At 44.7% G+C, this 24,326-nt stretch overlaps 8 non-coding genes across 8 annotated transcripts; all 8 read right to left on the bottom strand.

The window, feature by feature from the left end:
* Positions 1-4,269: 4,269 nt before the first annotated feature.
* trnag-ccc (transfer RNA glycine (anticodon CCC)) lies at positions 4,270-4,340 on the bottom strand. Its single transcript has one exon. It is a non-coding gene; the product is annotated as a tRNA-Gly (tRNA).
* Positions 4,341-13,098: 8,758 nt separating this feature from the next.
* Positions 13,099-13,171, bottom strand: trnav-cac (transfer RNA valine (anticodon CAC)). The gene has a single exon. It is a non-coding gene; the product is annotated as a tRNA-Val (tRNA).
* A 979-nt stretch (positions 13,172-14,150) lies between these two features.
* On the bottom strand, positions 14,151-14,223 carry trnav-cac (transfer RNA valine (anticodon CAC)). Its single transcript has one exon. It is a non-coding gene; the product is annotated as a tRNA-Val (tRNA).
* A 2,346-nt stretch (positions 14,224-16,569) lies between these two features.
* trnav-cac (transfer RNA valine (anticodon CAC)) lies at positions 16,570-16,642 on the bottom strand. Its single transcript has one exon. It is a non-coding gene; the product is annotated as a tRNA-Val (tRNA).
* Positions 16,643-18,465: 1,823 nt separating this feature from the next.
* Positions 18,466-18,538, bottom strand: trnav-cac (transfer RNA valine (anticodon CAC)). Its single transcript has one exon. It is a non-coding gene; the product is annotated as a tRNA-Val (tRNA).
* A 979-nt stretch (positions 18,539-19,517) lies between these two features.
* Positions 19,518-19,590, bottom strand: trnav-cac (transfer RNA valine (anticodon CAC)). The gene has a single exon. It is a non-coding gene; the product is annotated as a tRNA-Val (tRNA).
* A 1,294-nt stretch (positions 19,591-20,884) lies between these two features.
* trnav-aac (transfer RNA valine (anticodon AAC)) lies at positions 20,885-20,957 on the bottom strand. Its single transcript has one exon. It is a non-coding gene; the product is annotated as a tRNA-Val (tRNA).
* A 1,484-nt stretch (positions 20,958-22,441) lies between these two features.
* Positions 22,442-22,514, bottom strand: trnav-aac (transfer RNA valine (anticodon AAC)). The gene has a single exon. It is a non-coding gene; the product is annotated as a tRNA-Val (tRNA).
* Between the last annotated feature and the right edge of the window lie 1,812 nt (positions 22,515-24,326).

Here is a 24,326-nt window from a genome sequence, read left to right as displayed (position 1 = left end):
CCACATAAGAAGCTGTGAACAACAATGAGAGTGCGTAGAATTTAAGGCAACCTAATGAAATGGGTTCGGAGTTGGTTAGAAGGTGGGAGACAGAGAGCCAGAATAATAAGGTATGTACTCAAATTGGCAGGATGTGATCAGTGCTGGGGCATTAGCTTTTGACTATATGTATAAATAACGTAGGTGAAGGTATAGGAAGCCGTATCGCCACGTTTGTCGCTAGCATCAAATTAGATATCACAGTGAGCAGCGTTTCTGGGTGTATAAGGTTGTGGTGCAATCGGTCAGTCTGCGGTAATTAGAGGACTCTAGATAATACCCAGGTTATGAATTCGAGTCGCACCTTGGATAGACAAACATTCCAATCCGAGCATTTTGACCGGAGTTCAAGGTGCAACTGGCATGTTCCATAAGGCATCTACTTCTTAGTGTTCCTATGCAGGCACTTGTGGGGACTTGATTTCCTCTGACCGACCGTCTTGCAATAGCAGGTGCGAGTTTACTTGTTTATAAGGGAAGAGGGGGCGATTAACGACAGCTGATATGGCAAAGCGGCCTCCACGAGGTCCGTAAATCTAAAGAACCAAACACACAAATCTTCTTTTCGTTGAGTGGATATTCGTCGATTGGAAGTTTCGTGTGAGGAAAATTTGGAAGGGAAATCTGCTGCCTGGTGTCACTGTGTAACGGGTGAAACTATTCAGTTTACAGATGTTAATACGCTGAAAGGTCGAGAGGCCTTTTCCAACTCCCGTGTGGGACAAGTTTAGCTTTTGAGCCACTGGGTAAAGTGTTATTTTAATTGGTGCTAACGATTGACAAGACATTTGGCACAAACAAACAGAATTGTAAACTCACAAGTTCGCACTCCACGTTTCTTACATCATGTTCAACAGAAACAAGGAATCCCCTCAACACGTTACTGAAAATTTTCAAAAAGGGATCCTCATCATGGTTCGACGTCAACGAGGGATAATTCATAGTGCAGGAATCTGCATAATGGAAACTTTTCTAATCGCGAGTCCGGGTAGCTCAATCGGAAGAACATCGGACTTTTAAACCCGATAATGATCTGAAGGTTCAAAGTCTGTTCCAGGCTGTAAATTTTGAAACAGCTGGCAAGTTCTGTCTTTGCAGCGGAGCAACAACTGCGGGACAGACGGTGCCTGCGATGTGCTGTCAAAGCTTCGGTGGTATCCTGTTTCCCAGGAATGGACAGAAATGCGCTTTCTTCGGCGGCATTCGCTTCTTTCCGCCAGCAACGTGTGATTGGAGAGAGCGGGGCCGGACAGGCGGCCTGAATGTTGTTGCTGTCGTGGCCTCACTCAATCCGGGAGCTGGGGAACATCGAAATCGGAAAACTGATGGATGCAGTGCTGTTTAGAACTGCAGTTATGAACCGACGCAGCGCTGCAGGATTCTTTCATGATCTCTCACAAATCAACTGAAAACAGTCGCAATGTGCAGCTTTGAGAGGGGCTTTCTGCACCATTAGGGCAGGAAACGGGAGTGAGGGAGAGACACTGTCGCTATCTCTGTAATGCTTGAGTTTGTGTAGAACTGTGCAGAGGTTCTATGAGGTGTTGTGTTTTTTTCATATTTAACTACAGAGTGAATTCTTGCTTCATTTATATTCACTAATTGTTGGTGGATAACGTTTTCAAAATGTTTCCGCTCGGTTTCGAACCGGAGTTATTTAGTGCGTGATAATTACTGCACGACGAAAAGTTCACTGTGTAAATGCATATTGGCATAACTCAGATGATAGCTGCCGTCTACAAATGCTCTCAGTGCGAGAGCCGGGTCAGATTCCCGTTCAGGGAATTAAGTTTTACAAAATAGTTTATTGTATTAATTTCGCAAAACTCATTAAACTCTGTAAAAAAGACGAATACTCGTTCTAATCGCCATTAATCAACCAGCAACATTCTGTTTCAGACTGAAGGAAATCCGAACATTTTTTTAATCATTCATGGGATGTCAGCGTCGGTGGAAAGGCCAGCACTTATTGCCCAATCCTAATTGCCCTTGAGAAGATGGAGGTGATCCGTCTTCTTGAACCGCTGCAGTCCGTGTGGTGAACGTTCTCCCACGGTGCTGCAATGTAGGGAGTTCCAGGATTTTGACCCAGTGACGATGAAGGAACGGCGATATATTTCCAAGTAACGATGGTGTGTGACTTGGAGGGGCCGTGCAGGTTGCGGTGTTCATATGTGCCTTCTGCCCTTGTCCTTCCAGGTGGTCGAGGTCGCGGGTTTGGGAGGTGCATCTTGTGGATGGCACACACTGCAGCCACGGTGCGCTGGTGGTGGAGGGACTGAATGTTTAAGGTGGTGGATGATGTGCCAATCAAGTGGGCTGCTTTTTCCTGGGTTGTGTCGAGCCTCCTGAGTGTTGTTGGAGCTGCACTCATCCAGGCAAGTGGAGAGTATTCCATCACACTCCTGACTTATGCCTTGTAGATGTTAGAAAGGTTTCGGGGAGTCACGAGTCTCCAGTGCAATCACAGCTTTCATGTAATTTGATGACCAGAACTGCACGCAGTACTCAAGTTGTGGCCTAACTAATGTTATATACAGTTCAAGCATAATCTCACTGCTATTGCAGTCTATGCCTCGGCTAATTAAGGAAAGTATCCGGTATGCCTTTTAACCACCTTATCTACCTGTCCATCTACCTTCAACGATCTGTGGACATGCACTTCAAGGTCCGTGTGTTCATCTACACCTCTCAGTATCCTCCCAAGCAAGGTAGTTTCAGAGCAACTAATTCTGAAACGTCTTACTTGATAATACAGGTCGTACAGTCAAAACCATTTGGTAAAGGGAGACTAATATTAGTGACTGAAAATAGTAAGTGCACAAGTTGATATTGCTGTACACCAGAATAGAAAACGAGATGGGATGGACAGAAACGGTCTGAAAGATGGCTGATCGGCTATGGGAAGCAGCGGACATTTATACTGGCTGTCCTCCAGCCAGTGGTTTGTTTTTCTCGGGGTATGATTCTCACTTGGGGGATTTTATTGATTAATGATACGAATGGTCCCGGGTTCGAATCCACGACGACCCTGACAACCACAAGGCTTTTTGTGAAAAGTCACCAATTGGCTTCTGATACCTTTTCAGTGTTGCTGTTGGTCGAATTGAATTATATATAAAGCATTTTTAAGATCAAGAGGTGAGAGTGCGGAACTTTCCAAGGCGAAACACATGTGAAGTAAATAAATGTCTCAAGCTGATGAGGAGATTGAAGCTCGATGTGAATTTACCTTCAGGCGGCCTCATTGATATTAGATGACAGGATAGAAAGCCACATATACAAATTAGCCGATAACACCAAGATGGGCAACATTGTGAGCATTGCAGATGGATGAACAATATTACAGAGAGACATTAACATAATAAATGAATGGGCAAAACTGTGACAAATGGATTTCAATTTAGTCCAGTGTGAGTTCATCCACTTTGGACCTAAACAGGATATTTCGGAATACTTTCTAAATGATGAAATGCTCGACGCTGTGGAGGTCCAAAGGGACTTAGCGGTCCAGCTACATAGTCATTAGAATGTCAGGTGCAGGTGCAGAAAATAATCAAAAAGTTTAATGTAATGCTGGCCTTTATATTTAGAGGAATAGAATACTAGAGAATAGACATTATGCTACAGCTATTCAAATATCTGGTGAGACCACACTTGTAGTACTGTGTTCAGTTCTGGGCACCGCACCTGCGGAAGGATAAATTGGCTGTGGAGGGAGTGCAGTGTCGATTTACTACAATGATAACTGGACTCCAAGGGTTAAATTCCGACGAGAGATTACACAAACGAGGGTTGTCTCCCCTGGAATTTGGTAGGTTAAGGGCTGATTTCATCGAAGTTTTCAAGATATTAAGGGGAATTGTTGGGGTAGATAGAGAGAAACTATTTCTGCTCGTTGGGTGCCTGGGACGAGGAGACATCGCATAAACATTAGAGTCAGCAATTTCAGGAGTGAAGTTGGGAAACACTTCCACAAGCAAAGGGAGGTAGAAGTTTGGAACTCTCTTTCGCAAACAGCAGTTGATGCGAGCTTAATTGTTAATTTTAAACCTGAGATTGATAGGTTTTTGTGAACCAGAGGAATTAAGGTTTCTGATGCTCAGGCGGTTTTCTGGATGTTGGTCACAGATCAGCCATAATCTCATTCAATTGCAGAACACTCTCGAGGGGTGAAAAGGCGGAATCCAGTTCCCAAGTTGCTCATTGGTGCAGAATGCAAAACGATCCTGCATTGGCCGGGAATCGAACCCGAGTCCCTCGCGTGGGAGGCGAGAATTCTACCACTGAACCACCAATGCTGGTACATCTACTATCTGCAAATGTCCACTTACGTCTCTTCGCTCTCATAGTGAATGAAAGTAGCAATTTGAGTAAAGTTCACTTCTGGCCGAGTGTGTGTTGTGACGACACCGAGACAGACGACAATGTCGTTTCAGAGTATTTCATTCTGTAAAGTGTTACTTGATAATACAAGTCGTACATTCCACACGAATTTGTTAAAGAGAGACTAATATTCTTGATTTGAAATAATTGGTGCAGAACCTGATATTGCTCTACATCGTACATGGTACAAGAAGCGAGATTGGATGGACAGAGCGCTCTGAAAGGATGGCGGATCGGGTATATGGGAGCGGAATTTTACCCTGGCTGAACGTCTCCGTTACCTTTGGGTCTGATTCTCGCTCAGGGAGTTTCACTGGTTCAAACCGGATGAGCCCCGTTGTGTCCCCATGTTTAATAAAACATCACCAATCGGTTTCTCACATCTTTTCAGCGGTACAGAAGGCAGGTTTGACTTATCTCCAGCAGAGCATGTTTGAGCACCAGAGGACAGAATGCAGAGGGTTTGTCCACGTAACACACGTCGACGAAATTAAGGTAATCTTTCAAGAAGTTTTACAGATTGAAGCCGACACGTGAATTTATCCCAATTCAGGCGATCTCATGTGTGCAGAATGAAAAGGTAAAGGATGCTGCATTGGCCTGGAAACAACGCTCTGGTTTCCCACAGGCAGACGAGGGTTCCACCACTGAACCGCTAATGCACACACAGCTGCAGGTTGCACGTGTAGCGTGTGATATATGTCTTGAATATGCAGTCTGCAAAGCTCCTGTGCAGCCTGCTTTTACAGCCGCGCGGTACCTGTGGGATAACGAGCGAATAAGATAAGTCATAGACTTTGAAATTCACTGTGCTTTCGAAACCAACTGACAATCATGGTGCAAAATGCTCAAATAAATAAGAGCTGTAATTACCAGGCAGTGCTTCTCTCAGAGATAAAGAGATAATCCAGCCAAATGTTTACCTATAAGATTTCACGATATGGGATTTAATTTAAGTTGCACCTTAAATTCAGTTTGATCACCGAATTTGGAGATTTATACTATTATTTTCTTTGCGTGCTTCTCTCTATCTCTGTCTGCATTTCTTCTCTCTCTGTGTTTTCCCCTAATGGACTTATCAGGCTTCCTTGAACGGCCAGGTCTGGAAGGGATGTGGCTGTCGGATCTTCAGTCAAATGTTGTATTTCGACGGGATGATCTTTGCGATTTTCCGTCTCTGTTTTCGGAAAATATAAACCCAGATGGGATTCCCCCTCCTCAGGTCCCGTCACCTGCGGGTAATGGGAATGAGCCTGATCTATCACTCGGTCTTAATATCTGTATTCTCATTGCTTAAGAATAAGATAACGGGGTTACAGTTATTTTCAGGTCACATTTTAGAAATTAACACATGACAGATTTATTCGAAAACTAGAAGCACGTGGGGTTAAAGGACCAGTGGTAATGCGGGCACGTAATTGGCTGAGGGATAGGAGGCAGAGAGTAGTGGTGAACGGATGTTTTTCTGACTGGAGGGAAACATGCAGTGGGATCCCCCAGGGGTCGGTATTAGGACTATTGCTTTTCTTGTTACGTATCAATGACTTGGATGTGGGAATAGGGAGTACAATTTCGAAGTTTGCGGATGTTACAAAACTTGACAAAGTAGTAAATAGTGAGGAAGATAGTAGCAGACTTCAGGAGGACATGGACAGAATGGTGAAATGGGCAGTCACGTGACAGATTTAACGCCGATCAGTGTGAAGTGATGCACTTTTGGAAGAAGAACATGGAGAGGCAGTATAATCTAAATGGAACAATTTATGGGGGGGGGGGGTGCAAGAGTGGAGGAACCTGGGGTGCATATTCACAAAACACGGCAAGTTGATAAGGCGGTTTAGAAAGCATAAGGGATACTTTGCTTTGTAAATAGGGGCATTGAGTACAAAAAAAGGAAGTCATACTAATCCTTACAAATCAGTGGTTAGGCCTCAGCTGGACTATATGTCGGGTTCTGGGCACCACACTTTAGGATGAAAAGGCATTGAAGAGGATTCAGAGCAGGTTGACATGGATGATACCAGTGATGAGGGACTTCAGTTATTTGGAGAGATTGGAGAAGCTGGGATTGTTCTCCTTACAGCAGTGATGGTTAACGGGAGACCTAATAGAGATATTCAAAATAATGAGGGGTTTTGAAAGAGCAAGGAGGGAGAAACTGTTTCCTCTGGCAAGTGGGTCGGTAACTAGAGGTCATAGATTTAAAATAATTGGGAAAAGAACGAGAGGGGAATTGAGGAGAATTTTTTTAACACAGAGGGATGTTCAGATCAGGAACGCACTTCCTGAAAGGGCGGTGGAAGCAGATTCCAGAGAATCATTCAAAAGGCAATTGGACATGTGCTTGAAGAGAACTAATTTGCAGGGAAAAATCTGGGTGTGGGTCTAATTGGACAGGTCTTCGAAAGATCAAGCACAGGTATCACGGCCGAATGGCCTCCTTCTGTGCTGTAAGCTTCTATGATTCTATGATTACCTTCTGAATGATTACAATTGATGTTATTCAGTGTTGAGGAACCAAGAAAATTATAACCATGATATTCGTCTTCTCCATTCCCTTACCAATATCGCAGATTATAATGTCCAGGCGGGGGTGGGACTGAATGGGGGATAGAGTGCGGAGATTGGAATGGAAGCCCAGCAGAATGAACTTGGTCTCATCAGTTTTGTTAATTTTCCTACCAGTTGCCCGAAGCAGGCGGTGAACCTTCTTCTCGAGAGAGGATCGTCATTTCAGTTCAGAAGGAAAAAGGTATCAAGAAAATCGGGTGAAATGCACACGGAATGATCCGGGACTGACAGCACATCCCTTTCAAACAGATACGGACACAGAATAAACTGGGTCTTACGGCACATCCCTTTTAAACAGACACAGACACGGAATGATCCGGGACTTACAGCACATCCCATTTAAACAGAGACAGACACGGAATGATCCGGGACTTACAGCACATCCCATTTAAACAGACACAGACCCGGAATGATCCGGGATATAAATCACAATTATGGTCGATTAGTTTCTCTTACGTTGACCATAAGATCGACTCTTTTTACCAGGACACCGCTGTCCGTTTGATACGTCGCGATTTCACAATCTCAACACCTTCGTGGAAGGAAATGTTGCTGATTGCAGCAAACAACGCAAAAACCTCCGTCTGCCGTTTCGAGAAGCATTGGACTGACAGCCACACCTTCTGGATGGAGTGAATGAGAGAAACAAGACTTTAACACAAAAATCGGATTCAAACCTACGCGTGCAGAGCACAATAGATAAACAATCCATTGCCTTAACCTTTGGGCCACCGCGTCACATGGGCAGAAAATGGAAAGCCCTTTTATTCAAAATGAAAATACTGGCTATGTTGCCAATCTGAAATAATAACAGTCGATGCTGGAAATCGTCAGCAGGTCAGACAGAATTTTTAGATACAGAAAGAGAGTTAATGTTTCAGGTCGATGACCTTTCGTCTGAGCTGAGTCAGAGCAAAAGCGCTTCTTTTTTCTTTTTTTGAATGTAAAGCCCTGGACTCTGAGGACAAGAAAGTCTGACCGGACGATATGACCTGCCCATGCACCCAAATCGAGAATGTTGAAAATATCCAGTCAGCAGAAAACCTCGGTGGAAGAACAGATTTTGTCACTGCATGCAGCATGCTGGAAGGACCAAAGACTAATGGTGAGCGTGGGGAATTGCCAGGATACCAAGCATTCGGATTCACTCGATGTTTTGGCAGAGAGTCCGTTGATGGATTTCAGATGGAACAGCAACAGGCTGAAATCCAGTCGGTGTGTGAAAGAAAGCGAGTGCTCATGGAAGGGGCTGGGAGTTTAGCAGTGTGGGACTGTGTGCCCAAACACAGTAGTTAAATCCGATTCCCAATTAGTGAACCCATCCAAAAGGTCTGTTTGTTTGTTTGAGGTTTTTCTTTAATTCGTTCGTGGGATGTGACCGTCGCTGGCGAGGCCAACATTTATTGCCTATCCCTAATTGCCCTTGAGAAGGTGGTGGTGAGCCGCCTTCTTGAACCGCTGCAGTCCATGTGGTGAAGGTTCTCCCAGAGTGCTGTTCGGTAGTGAGTTCTCGGATTTTGACCCAGCGACAATGAAGGAACGGCGATATATTTCCAAGTCGGGATGGTGTGTGACTTGGAGGGGAATGTGCAGGTGGTATTGTTCCCATGTGCCTGCTGCTCTTGTCCTGCTAGCTGGTAGAGTTCGTGGGTTTGGGAGGTGCTGTCGAAGAAGCCTTGGCGAGTTGCTGCAGTGCATCCTATGGATGGTACACACTGCAGCCACAGTGCGCCGGTGGTGGAGGGAGTGAATGTTTCGGGTGGTGGATGGGGTGCCAATCAAGCGGGCTGCTTTTTCTGGATGGTGTCGAGCTTCTTGAGTGTTGTTGGAGCTGCACTCATCCAGGCAAGTGGAGAGTATTCCATCGCACTCGTTACTCGTGCCTTGTAGATGGTGGAGAGACTCTGGGGAGTCAGGAGGTGAGTCACTCGCCGCAGAATATCAAGCGTCTAACCTGGTCTTGTAGCCACAGTATTTATGTGGCTGGTCCAGTTAAGTTTCTGGTCAATGTGACCCCAAGGATGTTGATGGTTGGGGATTCGGCGATGGTAATGCCGTTGAATGTCAAGGGGACATGGTTAGACTCTCTTTTGTTGGAGACAGTCATTGCTTGGCACTTGTCTGGCGCGAATGTTATTTGCCACTTATCAGCCCAAGCCTGGATGTTGTCCAGGTCTTGCTGCATGCGGGCACGGACTGCTTCTTTATCTGAGGGGTTGCGAATGGAACTGAGAACCGTGCAATCATCAGCGAAGATCCCCATTTATAGCCTTATGATGGAGGGAAGGCCATTGATGAAGCAACTGAAGATGGTTGGGCCTCGGACACTGCCCTGTACTGTACACTACTTTTTAAATATTACAGATAAGCTGAGCACTTGAGCAGTCACAGCTGTGACTTTGACTTTTCTCCCTCTCCTCTATATCTCCCCGTCAACTACCACTAACCAACCGCAATCTTGTGTCACACGTCTCCACGAGAAAGTTCCGTGCCTCAGTTTTCAAATGAAATAACTTCCATCTCTTCAGTCACGGACAGCCCAGAGAGAGTTTCTGAGTCTCAGGTCCCACTTTGCCTCAATCCTCCATGAAGTACCATGCAAAAATGTCCTTCAGTTAATAATATTATAAATAAAAATTCTTATCTTTTGGGGTTATGTTCAGATTCCACGGCTTTTAAAGATCATTGCGGATATTTGACGAAGCGCCTCTTGATTGGCGGCTTCTCTTTGATTAAGATTCCGAAGCGATCATTGAGAGGCCGAAAATCAAGCTGTTTGTCAGAAACACTGTTATTTCGGTACTGATGAAAGCAGTATGGGCTCTGGAAGTGCTCAGGTTGTGAGTTTCAGTCTCACCTTCAACAATCCAACATTTCACTCCGGGCATTTTGACCGGAGTTCAAAGTGCAACTGGTATGTTCCATGATGCATCTACTTCTTAGTGTTCCCATGTGGGCACTTGCGTTCCTCTGGCCTTCCGTCTTGCTTGAGCAGATGCGAGTTTCGTTGTTTTCGAGGGAGAGGGGGATCTTAGCGTCAGCTGATATGGCAAAGGGGCCGGGATGAGATCTTTAAATGGAAGGAACCAAATATACGATTATTCTTTTCGTTAAGCGGATATTCATCGGTTGGAAGTTCCGTGTGGGGAAAATTTGGAAGGGAAATCTGCTGCCTGGACTCACTGTGTAACGGGTGAAATTATTCAGCTTACAAATGTTAACAGACTGAAAGGTCGAGAGGCCTTTTCCAACTCCCGTGTGGGACAAGTTCAGCTTTTGGGCCACTGGGTAAAGTGTTATTTTAATTGGTGCGAACGAATGACAAGTCATTTGGCACAAACAAGAAGAATTTTAAACTCACGAGTTCGCTGTCCATGTTTCTTCGATCATGTTCAATAAAATCAAGGATACCCCTCAGCACGTGACTGAAAATTTTAGAACAGTGACCCTCCCCCCTGTTCGACGTCTTCGAGGGATAATTCAGAGTCCTCTTATGAATATGTAAGACTGGAACTTAACGACGAGCGAGCCTGGGTAGCTCAGTCGTTAAAGCATCAAACTTTTAAAGCGGGTAGTGATATCAGAGTCCAGTGTTCAAGCTATAAATTTTGAAACAGCTGGTAAGTTCTGCCTTTGTTGCGGAGCAACAGCTCCGGGACAGACGATGCCTGTGATGTGTCGTCAAAGCTTCGATGGTGCCTTGTTTCCCAGGGATGGGCAGCAATGCGCTGTCTGTAGCGGGAATTGCAGCTTCCCGCCAGCAACGTGTGATTGGAGAGAGCGGGGCCGAAAGAGGGGCTAAATGTTGTTTCTGTCGTGGCCTCAATCAATCCGGGAGCTGGGGAATATCGAACATCGAAAAACTGATGTTTGTTGCCGCGGCCGCAATGCTGTCTATAATTGTGGTTATTAACCGAAGCTGCACTGCAGGAGCCTTCAATGATCTCTCACAAATCAACTGAAATTATTCGCAATGCGCAGCTTTGAGAGGGACTTTCTGCACCGTCAGTGCAGGAAACGTGAGTGAGTGTGAAACACTGTCTGTATATGTGTAGTGTTTGAGTTTGTGTTGAACTAAACAGAGAATGGAAAATATATCGGTTCTGTGAAGTGTGTTATTTCATTCACATTCAACCACAGACTGAATTCTTGCTTTTTTTCAGACTTATTGATTTTCAGAGGGTAACGTTTCCAAAACGTAATTGCCTGATTTCGAAGCGCGGACCTTTTGCGTATTAAAAAAATGTGATAACCACTACACTACAGAAACTCTACTGCTCACACTGTTACAGGAAACCCTCAGAAGATCGCTGCCGTCTGCAAATGTTCTCAGTGTGGGAGACGGGTCCCTTTCCCGGTCAGGGGATTAACTTCTACAAAATAGTTTACTGTATTAATTTCGCAATACTCATTAAACTCTGAAAAAAGACGAATAGTTGTTCAAATCGCCATGAATCAACTAACAACTTTCTGTTGCAGGCGGACGGAAATCCTAACTTTTTGTTCAATCATTCATTCACCAGGCAGAATATGGAAAGTTCAGAGGGGAATTGAAAGGGGAAATCAGAGGGGCAAAGAGAGGGTATGAGAATAGACTGGCGGCCAACATAAAAGGCAAACCAAAAGTCTTCCACAGGCATGTAAACATTGAACGGGGAGGAAGAACCCGACTCTGATTCGGGGCCAAAAAGGAGATCGACTCATGGAGCCAGCCCAAAAATGCTCCTGCGCGGTTTCGAACCGGGGACTTTTCGCGTGTTAGGCAAACGTGATAGCCACTAAACTATAGAAACTCTGGTGCAAATGTGCTTCGAGGAAAGCCTCAGAAGATCGCTGCCGTCTGCAAATGCTCTCAGTGTGGGAGACGGGTCCCTTTCCCGTTCAGGGAATTAACTTCTGCAAAATCCTTTTGCTGTATTAATTTCGCAATACTCATTAAACTCTGAAAAAGACGAATAGTTGTTCAAATCGCCATTAATCAAGTAATAACTTTCTGTTGTCGGCTGACGGAAATGCTAACTTTTTTTTTATTCATTCATTCATTCACCAGGCATAATATAGAAAGTTCAGAGGGGAATTTAGGGGAGTCTCTGACGAGGGGGCATAGATTTAAGGTGAGAGGGGAGAGATACAAATGGTCCAGAGGGGCAATTTTTTCACTCAAAGTGTGGTGAGTGTCTGGAACTAGCTGCCAGAGGCAGTAGTAGAGGCGGGTACAATTTTTTCTTTTAAAAAGCATTTGGACAGTTACATGGGTAAGATGGGTACAGTGGGATATGGGCCAAGTGCAGGCAACTGGGACTAGTTTATTCGTAAAAACTGGGCGACATGGACATGTTGGGCCGAAGGGCTTGTTTCCATGTTGGAAACTTCTATGATTCTAAACTTCTATGAATTGAAAGGGGAAATCAGAGGGCCAAAGAGAGGGTATTAGAATAGACTGGCGGCCAACATAAAAGGCAATCCCAAAGACTTCCACAGGCATGTAAACATTAAACGGGTCGTGAGAACCCGACTCTAATTTGGACCAGAAAAGAAACCGACTCATGGAGGCAGCCCAAAACTGTTTCTGCCCGGTTTTAAACGAGGGACCTTTCGCGAACGTTATAACTTGAAGCGAATGTGATAACCACTACACTGCAGAAACTCTGCTGCACACGTTGTTGCAGGAAACCCTCAGAAGATAGCTGCTGTCTGCAAAATGCTCTCAGTTTGCGAGATGGGACCCTTTCCCTATTCGGGACTTAACTTCGACAAAATCGTTTACTGTATTAATTTCGCAAAACGCATTAAACTCTGAAAAAGACGAATAGTTGTTCAAATCGCCATTAATCAACTAACAACTTTCTGTTTCAGGCTGACGGAAATCCTAACTTTTTTTTAATTCATTCACCAGGCAGAATATAGAAAGTTTAGAGGGGAACTGAAAGGGGAAATAAGAGGGGCAAATAGAGAGTATGAGATTAGACGAACGGCCAACATAAAAGGGAAACCAAAAGACTTCCACAGGCATGCAAACATTAACCGGGTCGGAAGAACCCGACTCTGATTCGGGACCAGAAAGGAGATCGACTCATGGAGGCGGAGGGGTTGGCCCAAAAATGTTTCTGCCCGGTTTGGAACCGGGGACCTTTCGCGTGTGAGGCGAACGTGATAACCACTACACTACAGAAACTCTGCTGTACAGGTACTTCTAGGAAACCCTCAGAAGATCGGTGCCGTCTGCAAATGCTCTCAGTGTGGGAGACCGGTTCCTTTCCCGTTCAGGGAATTAACTTCGACCAAAAAGTTTGCTGTATTAATTTCGCAATACTCATTAAACTCTGTAAAAAAAGACGAATAGTTGTTCAAATCGCCATTAATCAACTAATAACTTTCTGTTTCAGGCTGACGGAAATCCTAACTTTTGTTTATTCATTCACCAGGCAGAATATAGAAAGGACAGAGGAGAACTGAAAGCGGAAATGAGAGGGCCAAAGAGAGAGGATGAGAATCGACTGGCGGCCAACATAAAAGGGAATCCAAATCTCTTCCACAGGCATGTAAACATTAAACGGGTAGTAAGAACCCGACTCTGATTCGGGACCATAAACGAGATCGACTCATGGAGGCAGCCCAAAAATGTTTCTGCCCGTTTTCGAACCAGAGAACTTTCGCGTGTTAGATGCACGTGATAAAAACTACACGACATAAACTCTGAAGCCCACGTTGCTATCGGAAACCCTCAGAAGATCGCTGCCGTCTGCAAATGCTCTCAGTGTGGGAGACGGGTCCCTTTCCCGGTCAGGGGATTAACTTCTACAAAATAGTTTACTTTATTAATTTCGCAATACTCATTAAACTCTGAAAAAAGACGAATAGTTGCTCAAATCGCCATTAATCAACTAATAACTTTCTGTTGCAGGCGGACGGAAATCCTAACTTTTTGTTCAATCATTCATTCACCAGGCAGAATATAGAAAGTTCAGAGGAGAATTGAAAGGGGAAATCAGAGGGGCAAAGCGAGGGTATGAGAATAGACTGGCGGCCAACATAAAAGGCAATCCCAAAGCCTTCCACAGGCATGCAAACATTTAACGGGTGGTAAGAACCCGACTCTGATTCGGGACCAGAAAGGAGATCGACTCATGGAGGCGGAGGGGTTGGCCCAAAAATGTTTCTGCCCGGTTTCGAACCGGGGACCTTTCGCGTGTGAGGCGAACGTGATAACCACTACACTACAGAAACTCTGCTGTACAAGTACTTCTAGGAAACCCTCAGAAGATCGCTGCCGTCTGCAAATGCTCTCAGTGTGGGAGATCGGTTCCTTTCCCGTTCAGGGAATTAACTTCGACCAAAAAGTTTGCTGTATTAATTTCGCAATACTCATTAAACTCTGTAAAAAAGACGAATAGTTGTTCAAATCGCCATTAATCAACTCATAACTTTCTGTTGCAGGCGGACGGAAATCCTAACTTTTGTTTATTCATTCACCAGGCAGAATATAGAAAGGACAGAGGAGAACTGAAAGCGGAAATGAGAGGGCCAAAGAGAGAGGATGAGAATCGACTGGCGGCCAACATAAAAGGCAATCCCAACGTCTTCCACAGGCATGTAAACATTAAACGGGTCGGAAGAACCTGACTCTGATTCGGGACCAAAAAGGAGATCGACTCATGGAGCCAGCCCAAAAATGCTCCTGCCCGGTTTTGAACCGAGGACCTCTCGCGTGATAAGCAAACGTGATAACCACTGCACTACGGAAACTCTACCGCACATGTGCTTCGAGGAAAGGCTCAGAAGATCGCTGCCGTCTGCAAATGCTCTCAGTATGGGAGACGGGTCACTTTCCCGTTTGGGGAACCAACTTCAACAAAATCGTTTCCTGTATTAATTTCGCAATACTCATTAAACTCTGAAAAAAGACGAATAGTTGTTCAAATCGCCATTAATCAACTAATAATTTTCAGTTGCAGGCTGACAGAAATCCTAACATTTTTTTTATTCATTCATTCACCAGGCAGAATATGGAAAGTTCAGAGGGGAATTTCGGGGAGTCTGCAACGAGGGGGCATAGATTTAAGGTGAGAGGGGAGAGATACAAATGTCCAGAGGGGCAATTTTTTCACTCAAAGTGTGGTGAGTGTCTGGAACTAGCTGCCAGAGGCAGTAATGGAGGCGGGTACAATTTTTTCTTTTAAAAAGCATTTGGACAGTTACATGGGTAAGATGGGTACAGTGGGATATGGGCCAAGTGCACGCAACTGGGACTAGTTTAGTCGTAAAAACAGGGCGACATGGACATGTTGGGCCGAAGGGCTTGTTTCCATGTTGGAAACTTCTATGATTCTAAACTTCTATGAATTGAAAGGGGAAATCAGAGGGCCAAAGAGAGGGTATTAGAATAGACTGGCGGCCAACATAAAAGGCAATCCCAAAGTCTTCCACAGGCATGTAAACATTAAACGGGTCGTGAGAACCCGACTCTAATTTGGACCAGAAAAGAAACCGACTCATGGAGGCAGCCCAAAACTGTTTCTGCCCGGTTTTAAACGAGGGACCTTTCGCGAACGTTATAACTTGAAGCGAATGTGATAACCACGACACTGCAGTAACTCTGCTGCACACGTTGTTACAGGAAACCCTCAGAAGATAGCTGCTGTCTGCAAAATGCTCTCAGTTTGCGAGATGGGTCCCTTTCCCTATTCGGGATTTAACTTCGATAAAATCGTTTACTGTATTAATTTCGCAAAACGCATTAAACTCTGAAAAAGACGAATAGTTGTTCAAATCGCCATTAATCAACTAATAACTTTCTGTTTCAGGCTGACGGAAATCCTAACTTTTTTTAAATTCATTCACCAGGCAGAATATAGAAAGTTTAGAGGGGAACTGAAAGGGGAAATAAGAGGGGCAAATAGAGAGTATGAGATTAGACGAACGGCCAACATAAAAGGGAAACCAAAAGTCTTCCACAGGCGTGCAAACATTAACCGGGTCGGAAGAACCCGACTCTGATTCGGGACCAGAAAGGAGATCGACTCATGGAGGCAGCCCAAAAATGTTTCTGCCCGTTTTCGAACCAGAGAACTTTCGCGTGTTAGATGCACGTGATAAAAACTACACGACATAAACTCTGAAGCCCACGTTGCTATCGGAAACCCTCAGAAGATCGCTGCCGTCTGCAAATGCTCTCAGTGTGGGAGACGGGTCCCTTTCCCGGTCAGGGGATTAACTTCTACAAAATAGTTTACTTTATTAATTTCGCAATACTCATTAAACTCTGAAAAAAGACGAATAGTTGCTCAAATCGCCATTAATCAACTAATAACTTTCTGTTGCAGGCGGACGGAAATCCTAACTTTTTGTTCAATCATTCATTCACCAGGCAGAATATAGAAAGTTCAGAGGAGAATTGAAAGGGGAAATCAGAGGGGCAAAGCGAGGGTATGAGAATAGACTGGCGGCCAACATAAAAGGCAATCCCAAAGCCTTCCACAGGCATGCAAACATTTAACGGGTGGTAAGAACCCGACTCTGATTCGGGACCAGAAAGGAGATCGACTCATGGAGGCGGAGGGGTTGGCCCAAAAATGTTTCTGCCCGGTTTCGAACCGGGGACCTTTCGCGTGTGAGGCGAACGTGATAACCACTACACTACAGAAACTCTGCTGTACAAGTACTTCTAGGAAACCCTCAGAAGATCGCTGCCGTCTGCAAATGCTCTCAGTGTGGGAGATCGGTTCCTTTCCCGTTCAGGGAATTAACTTCGACCAAAAAGTTTGCTGTATTAATTTCGCAATACTCATTAAACTCTGTAAAAAAGACGAATAGTTGTTCAAATCGCCATTAATCAACTCATAACTTTCTGTTGCAGGCGGACGGAAATCCTAACTTTTGTTTATTCATTCACCAGGCAGAATATAGAAAGGACAGAGGAGAACTGAAAGCGGAAATGAGAGGGCCAAAGAGAGAGGATGAGAATCGACTGGCGGCCAACATAAAAGGCAATCCCAACGTCTTCCACAGGCATGTAAACATTAAACGGGTCGGAAGAACCTGACTCTGATTCGGGACCAAAAAGGAGATCGACTCATGGAGCCAGCCCAAAAATGCTCCTGCCCGGTTTTGAACCGAGGACCTCTCGCGTGATAAGCAAACGTGATAACCACTGCACTACGGAAACTCTACCGCACATGTGCTTCGAGGAAAGGCTCAGAAGATCGCTGCCGTCTGCAAATGCTCTCAGTATGGGAGACGGGTCACTTTCCCGTTTGGGGAACCAACTTCAACAAAATCGTTTCCTGTATTAATTTCGCAATACTCATTAAACTCTGAAAAAAGACGAATAGTTGTTCAAATCGCCATTAATCAACTAATAATTTTCAGTTGCAGGCTGACAGAAATCCTAACATTTTTTTTATTCATTCATTCACCAGGCAGAATATGGAAAGTTCAGAGGGGAATTTCGGGGAGTCTGCAACGAGGGGGCATAGATTTAAGGTGAGAGGGGAGAGATACAAATGTCCAGAGGGGCAATTTTTTCACTCAAAGTGTGGTGAGTGTCTGGAACTAGCTGCCAGAGGCAGTAATGGAGGCGGGTACAATTTTTTCTTTTAAAAAGCATTTGGACAGTTACATGGGTAAGATGGGTACAGTGGGATATGGGCCAAGTGCACGCAACTGGGACTAGTTTAGTCGTAAAAACAGGGCGACATGGACATGTTGGGCCGAAGGGCTTGTTTCCATGTTGGAAACTTCTATGATTCTAAACTTCTATGAATTGAAAGGGGAAATCAGAGGGCCAAAGAGAGGGTATTAGAATAGACTGGCGGCCAACATAAAAGGCAATCCCAAAGTCTTCCACAGGCATGTAAACATTAAACGGGTCGTGAGAACCCGACTCTAATTTGGACCAGAAAAGAAACCGACTCATGGAGGCAGCCCAAAACTGTTTCTGCCCGGTTTTAAACGAGGGACCTTTCGCGAACGTTATAACTTGAAGCGAATGTGATAACCACGACACTGCAGTAACTCTGCTGCACACGTTGTTACAGGAAACCCTCAGAAGATAGCTGCTGTCTGCAAAATGCTCTCAGTTTGCGAGATGGGTCCCTTTCCCTATTCGGGATTTAACTTCGACAAAATCGTTTACTGTATTAATTTCGCAAAACGCATTAAACTCTGAAAAAGACGAATAGTTGTTCAAATCGCCATTAATCAACTAATAACTTTCTGTTTCAGGCTGACGGAAATCCTAACTTTTTTTAAATTCATTCACCAGGCAGAATATAGAAAGTTTAGAGGGGAACTGAAAGGGGAAATAAGAGGGGCAAATAGAGAGTATGAGATTAGACGAACGGCCAACATAAAAGGGAAACCAAAAGTCTTCCACAGGCGTGCAAACATTAACCGGGTCGGAAGAACCCGACTCTGATTCGGGACCAGAAAGGAGATCGACTCATGGAGGCGGAGGGGTTGGCCCAAAAATGTTTCTGCCCGGTTTCGAACCGGGGACCTTTCGCGTGTGAGGCGAACGTGATAACCACTACACTACAGAAACTCTGCTGTACAGGTACGTCTAGGAAACCCTCAGAAGATCGCTGCCGTCTGCAAATGCTCTCAGTGTGGGAGACCGGTTCCTTTCCCGTTCAGGGAATTAACTTCGACCAAAAAGTTTGCTGTATTAATTTCGCAATACTCATTAAACTCTGTAAAAAAAGACGAATAGTTGTTCAAATCGCCATTAATCAACTCATAACTTTCTGTTTCAGGCTGACGGAAATCCTAACTTTTGTTTATTCATTCACCAGGCAGAATATAGAAAGGACAGAGGAGAACTGAAAGCGGAAATGAGAGGGCCAAAGAGAGAGGATGAGAATCGACTGGCGGCCAACATAAAAGGGAATCCAAATCTCTTCCACAGGCATGTAAACATTAAACGGGTAGTAAGAACCCGACTCTGATTCGGGACCATAAACGAGATCGACTCATGGAGGCAGCCCAAAAATGTTTCTGCCCGTTTTCGAACCAGAGAACTTTCGCGTGTTAGATGCACGTGATAAAAACTACACGACATAAATTCTGAAGCCCACGTTGCTATCGGAAACCCTCAGAAGATCGCTGCCGTCTGCAAATGCTCTCAGTGTGGGAGACGGGTCCCTTTCCCGGTCAGGGGATTAACTTCTACAAAATAGTTTACTTTATTAATTTCGCAATACTCATTAAACTCTGAAAAAAGACGAATAGTTGCTCAAATCGCCATTAATCAACTAATAACTTTCTGTTGCAGGCGGACGGAAATCCTAACTTTTTGTTCAATCATTCATTCACCAGGCAGAATATAGAAAGTTCAGAGGAGAATTGAAAGGGGAAATCAGAGGGGCAAAGCGAGGGTATGAGAATAGACTGGCGGCCAACATAAAAGGCAATCCCAAAGCCTTCCACAGGCATGCAAACATTTAACGGGTGGTAAGAACCCGACTCTGATTCGGGACCAGAAAGGAGATCGACTCATGGAGGCGGAGGGGTTGGCCCAAAAATGTTTCTGCCCGGTTTCGAACCGGGGACCTTTCGCGTGTGAGGCGAACGTGATAACCACTACACTACAGAAACTCTGCTGTACAAGTACTTCTAGGAAACCCTCAGAAGATCGCTGCCGTCTGCAAATGCTCTCAGTGTGGGAGATCGGTTCCTTTCCCGTTCAGGGAATTAACTTCGACCAAAAAGTTTGCTGTATTAATTTCGCAATACTCATTAAACTCTGTAAAAAAGACGAATAGTTGTTCAAATCGCCATTAATCAACTCATAACTTTCTGTTGCAGGCGGACGGAAATCCTAACTTTTGTTTATTCATTCACCAGGCAGAATATAGAAAGGACAGAGGAGAACTGAAAGCGGAAATGAGAGGGCCAAAGAGAGAGGATGAGAATCGACTGGCGGCCAACATAAAAGGCAATCCCAACGTCTTCCACAGGCATGTAAACATTAAACGGGTCGGAAGAACCTGACTCTGATTCGGGACCAAAAAGGAGATCGACTCATGGAGCCAGCCCAAAAATGCTCCTGCCCGGTTTTGAACCGAGGACCTCTCGCGTGGTAAGCAAACGTGATAACCACTGCACTACAGAAAATCTACCGCACATGGGCTTCGAGGAAAGCCTCAGAAGATCGCTGCCGTCTGCAAATGCTCTCAGTATGGGAGACGGGTCACTTTCCCGTTTGGGGAACCAACTTCAACAAAATCGTTTCCTGTATTAATTTCGCAATACTCATTAAACTCTGAAAAAAGACGAATAGTTGTTCAAATCGCCATTAATCATTCATAATTTTCAGTTGCAGGCTGACAGAAATGCTAACATTTTTTTTATTCATTCATTCACCATGCCGAATATGGAAAGTTCAGAGGGGAATTTAGGGGAGTCTGTAACGAGGGGGCATAGATTTAAGGTGAGAGGGGAGAGATACAAATGTCCAGAGGGGCAATTTTTTCACTCAAAGTGTGGTGAGTGTCTGGAACGAGCTGCCAGAGGCAGTAGTAGAGGCGGGTACAATTTTGTCTTTTAAAAAGCATTTGGACAGTGACATGGGTAAGATGGGTATAGAGGGATATGGGTCAAGTGCAGGTAACTGGGAATAGCTCAGTAGTATAAACTGGGCGACATGGACATGTTGGGCCGAAGGGCTTGTTTCCATGTCATAAACTTCTATGATTCTAAACTTCTATGAATTGAAAGGGGAAATCAGAGGGCCAAAGAGAGGGTATGAGAATAGACTGGCGGCCAACATAAAAGGCAATCCCAAAGACTTCCACAGGCATGTAAACATTAAACGGGTCGTGAGAACCCGACTCGAATTCGGGACCAGAAAGGAGATCGACTCAGGGAGGCAAAGGGGGTGGCCCAAAAATGTTTCTGCCCGGTTTCAAACCGGGGACCTTTTGCATGTTAAGCAAACGTGATAACCGCTACACTATAGAAATCCTTTTGCATTTATCGTTCCAGGAAACCCTCAGAAGATCGCTGCCGTCTGCAAACGCTCCCAGTGTGGGAGACGGGTCCCTTTCCTGTTCAGGGGATTAACTTCTACAAAATAGTTCACTGTATTAATTTCGCAATGCTCATTAAACTATGAAAAAAGACGAATAGTTTTTCAAATCGCCATTCATGAACGAATAACTTTCTGTTTCAGGCTGACGGGAATCCTAACTTGTTTTTTGATTGATTCACCAGGCAGAATATGGAAAGCTGAGAGGGGAATTGAAAGGGGAAATCAGAGGGGCAAATCGAGGGTATGAGATACCCTCATAAAAGGCAATCCCAAAGTCTTCTACATGCATGTGAACATTAAACGGGTTGGAAGAACCCGACTCTGATTCGGGGCCAAAAAGGCGATCGACTCATGGAGCCAGCCCAAAAATGCTCCTGCTCGGTTTCGAACCAGGGACAGCTCGCGTATTTTGCGAACGTGATAACCAGTATACTACAGAAACTCTGCGGCACACGGTGCACCAGGAAACCCTCAGAAGATCGCTGCCGTCTGCAAATGCTCTCAGTGTGGGAGACGGGTCCCTTTCCCGTTCAGGGGATTAACTTCCACAAAATAGTTTACTGTATTAATTTCGCAATACTCATTGAACTCTGAAAAAAGACGAATAGTTGTTCAAATCGCCATTGATCAACTGCTAACTTTCTGTTTCAGGCTGACCGAAATCCTAACTTTTTTATTTATTCATTCACCAGGCAGAATATTGAAAGTTGAGAGGGGAACTTGAAGGGGAAATATGAGGGGCAAAGAGAGGTTATGAGAATAGACTGGCGGCCAACATAAAAGGGAATCCAAAATACTTCCACAGACATGTAAAAATTAAACGGGTCGTGAGAACCCGACTCTGATTCGGGACCAAAAAGGAGATCGACTCATGGAGGCAGCCCAAAAATGTTTTAACCCGGTTTCGAACCGAAGGCTTGACGCATGTTAAACAAACGTGATAACCACTACACTACAAAACTCTGTAACACGGATTGATGTAGGAAACTCTCAGAAGATAGCTGCCGTCTGCAAATGCTCTCAGTGTGGGAGATGGGTCCCTTTCCCGTTCAGGGAATTAACTTCTCCAAAATAGTTTGCTGTATTAATTTCGCAATACTGATTAAACTCTGAAAAAAGACGAATAATTGTTCAAAGCGCCATAGTTCAACTAATAACTTTCTGTTGCAGGCTGACGGAAATCTTAACTTGTTTTTAATTCATTCACCAGGCAGAATATAGAAAGTTGAGAGGGGAACTGAAAGGGGAAATAAGAGGGGCATCGAGTGGGTATGAGAAGAGACTGGCGGCCAACATAAAAGGCAATCCAAAAGTCTTCCACAGGCATGTAAACATTAAACGGTTCGTGAGAACCCGACTCGAATTCGGGACCAGAAAGGAGATCGACTCATGGAGGCAGAAGGGGTGGCCCAAAAATGTTTCTGCCCGGTTTCGAACCGAGGACCTTTCGCGTGTTAGGCGACCGTGATAACCACTACACTACAGAAACTCTGCCGCGCACGTTGTTGTCGGAAACCCTCAGAAGATCGCTGCCGTCTGCAAATGCTCTCAGTGTGGGAGACGCGTCCTTTTCCCGAACAGGGAATTAACTTCTCCAAAATAGTTCACTGTATTAATTTCGCAATGCTCATTAAATTATGAAAAAAGACGAATAGTTGTTCAAATCGCCATGAATGAACGAATAACTTTCTGTTTCAGGCTGACGGGAATCCTGACTTGTTTTTTGATTCATTCACCAGGCAGAATATAAAAAGTTCAGAGGGGAACTGAAAGGGGAAATAAGTGGGGCAAAGAGAATACTTTGCATATGTCTTTACCAAGGGTGAAGATGCTGCCAGAGTCTCAGCATAGGAAGATATAGTTGAGATACTGAATGGGTTAAACTTTGATAAAGAACGGGTACTTGAAAGGCCAGCTGCAGTTGAAGTCGATAAGTCACCCGATCCGGATGGGATGCATCCTCGGTTGCTGAGGGAAGTAAGAGGGGAAATTGTGGAGGTACTGGCCATAATCTTCCAAACATCCAAAGATACGGGGGTGGTGCAGAGGACTGGAGAATTGCAAATGTTACACCCTTCTTCAAAAAAGAGTGCAAGGGTGAACCCAGCAACAAGAGGCAAGTGAGGTAAACTCAGTGGTGGGGAAACGTTTCGAAACGATAATCTGGGACAGAATGAACAGTCACTTGGACGAGTGTGGATTGATTAGGAAAAGCCAGCACGTCTTTGTAAAAGGCCAATCGTGTTTAACTGACCTGATGGAATATTTTGATGAGTTAACATCGAGGGTAGATGAAAGCAATGCAGTTGATGCAGTGTATATGGACTTTCAAAAGGCGTTTGATAAAGTGCCGCACTTTAGACTTATCAGTAAGCTTGTGGCCCATGGATTAAAGGGGGCAGTAGAAACATGGATATAGAATTAGCTCAGGGACAGGAAACAGACAGTAGTGGAGAGCGGATGTTTTGTGGAATGGAGGGAGTTGTACAGTGGTGTTCCCCAGGGGTCAATGCTGGGACCACTACTTTTCTTGATATATATCAATGATTTGGACTTGGGTGTACAGGGCACAACTTCAAAATTTGCAGATGACACAAAATTTGGAAGGGTAGTAAACAGTGTGGAGGAGAGTAATACTCTGCAAGAGGTTATGGACAGGCTGGTGGCATAGCGGACAAGTGGCAGATTAAATTTAACGCATAAAAATGCGTACTGATCCATTTCGTGTCGGAAGAACGAGTAGAGGCAATATAAACTAGAGGGCATAACTCGAAAAGAGGTACAGGAACAGATAGATATGGGGGTTTATGTGCACAGCTGGTTGAAGGTGGCAGAGCAGGTTGAGAAAGCCATTAAAAAGCATCCGGGATCCTGGGCTTTATAAATAGAGGCATAGAGTACAAAAGTATGGAAGACATTATGAAACTTAATAAAACACTGGTTCGGCCACAACGGGAGTATTGTGTCCAGTTCTGGGCACCGCACTTTAGTAAAGATGTGAAGGCCTTTGAGAGGGTGCAGAAGAGATTTACAAAAATTATTAAAGGGATGACCTACTTTAGTTACGTAGATAGACTGGAGAAGCTGGGATTGTTCTCCTTGGAACAGAGACGGTTGCGAGGAGAATTTATAGAGGTATTCAAGATCATGATGGGTCTAGACAGAATAGATGGGGAGAAACTTTTCCCATTGGCTGAAGTGTCAAGAACCAGAGGATCTCGATTTCAGGTGATTGGCAAAAGAGCCAAAGGTGACATGAGGAAAAAACTTTTTCAAACAGCGAATGGTTAGAACCTGGAAG

Source organism: Heptranchias perlo, chromosome 20, assembly GCF_035084215.1.
Source record: "Heptranchias perlo isolate sHepPer1 chromosome 20, sHepPer1.hap1, whole genome shotgun sequence".
Classification (NCBI taxonomy): domain Eukaryota; kingdom Metazoa; phylum Chordata; class Chondrichthyes; order Hexanchiformes; family Hexanchidae; genus Heptranchias; species Heptranchias perlo.
This window is presented reverse-complemented; position numbering and strand designations above follow the sequence as displayed.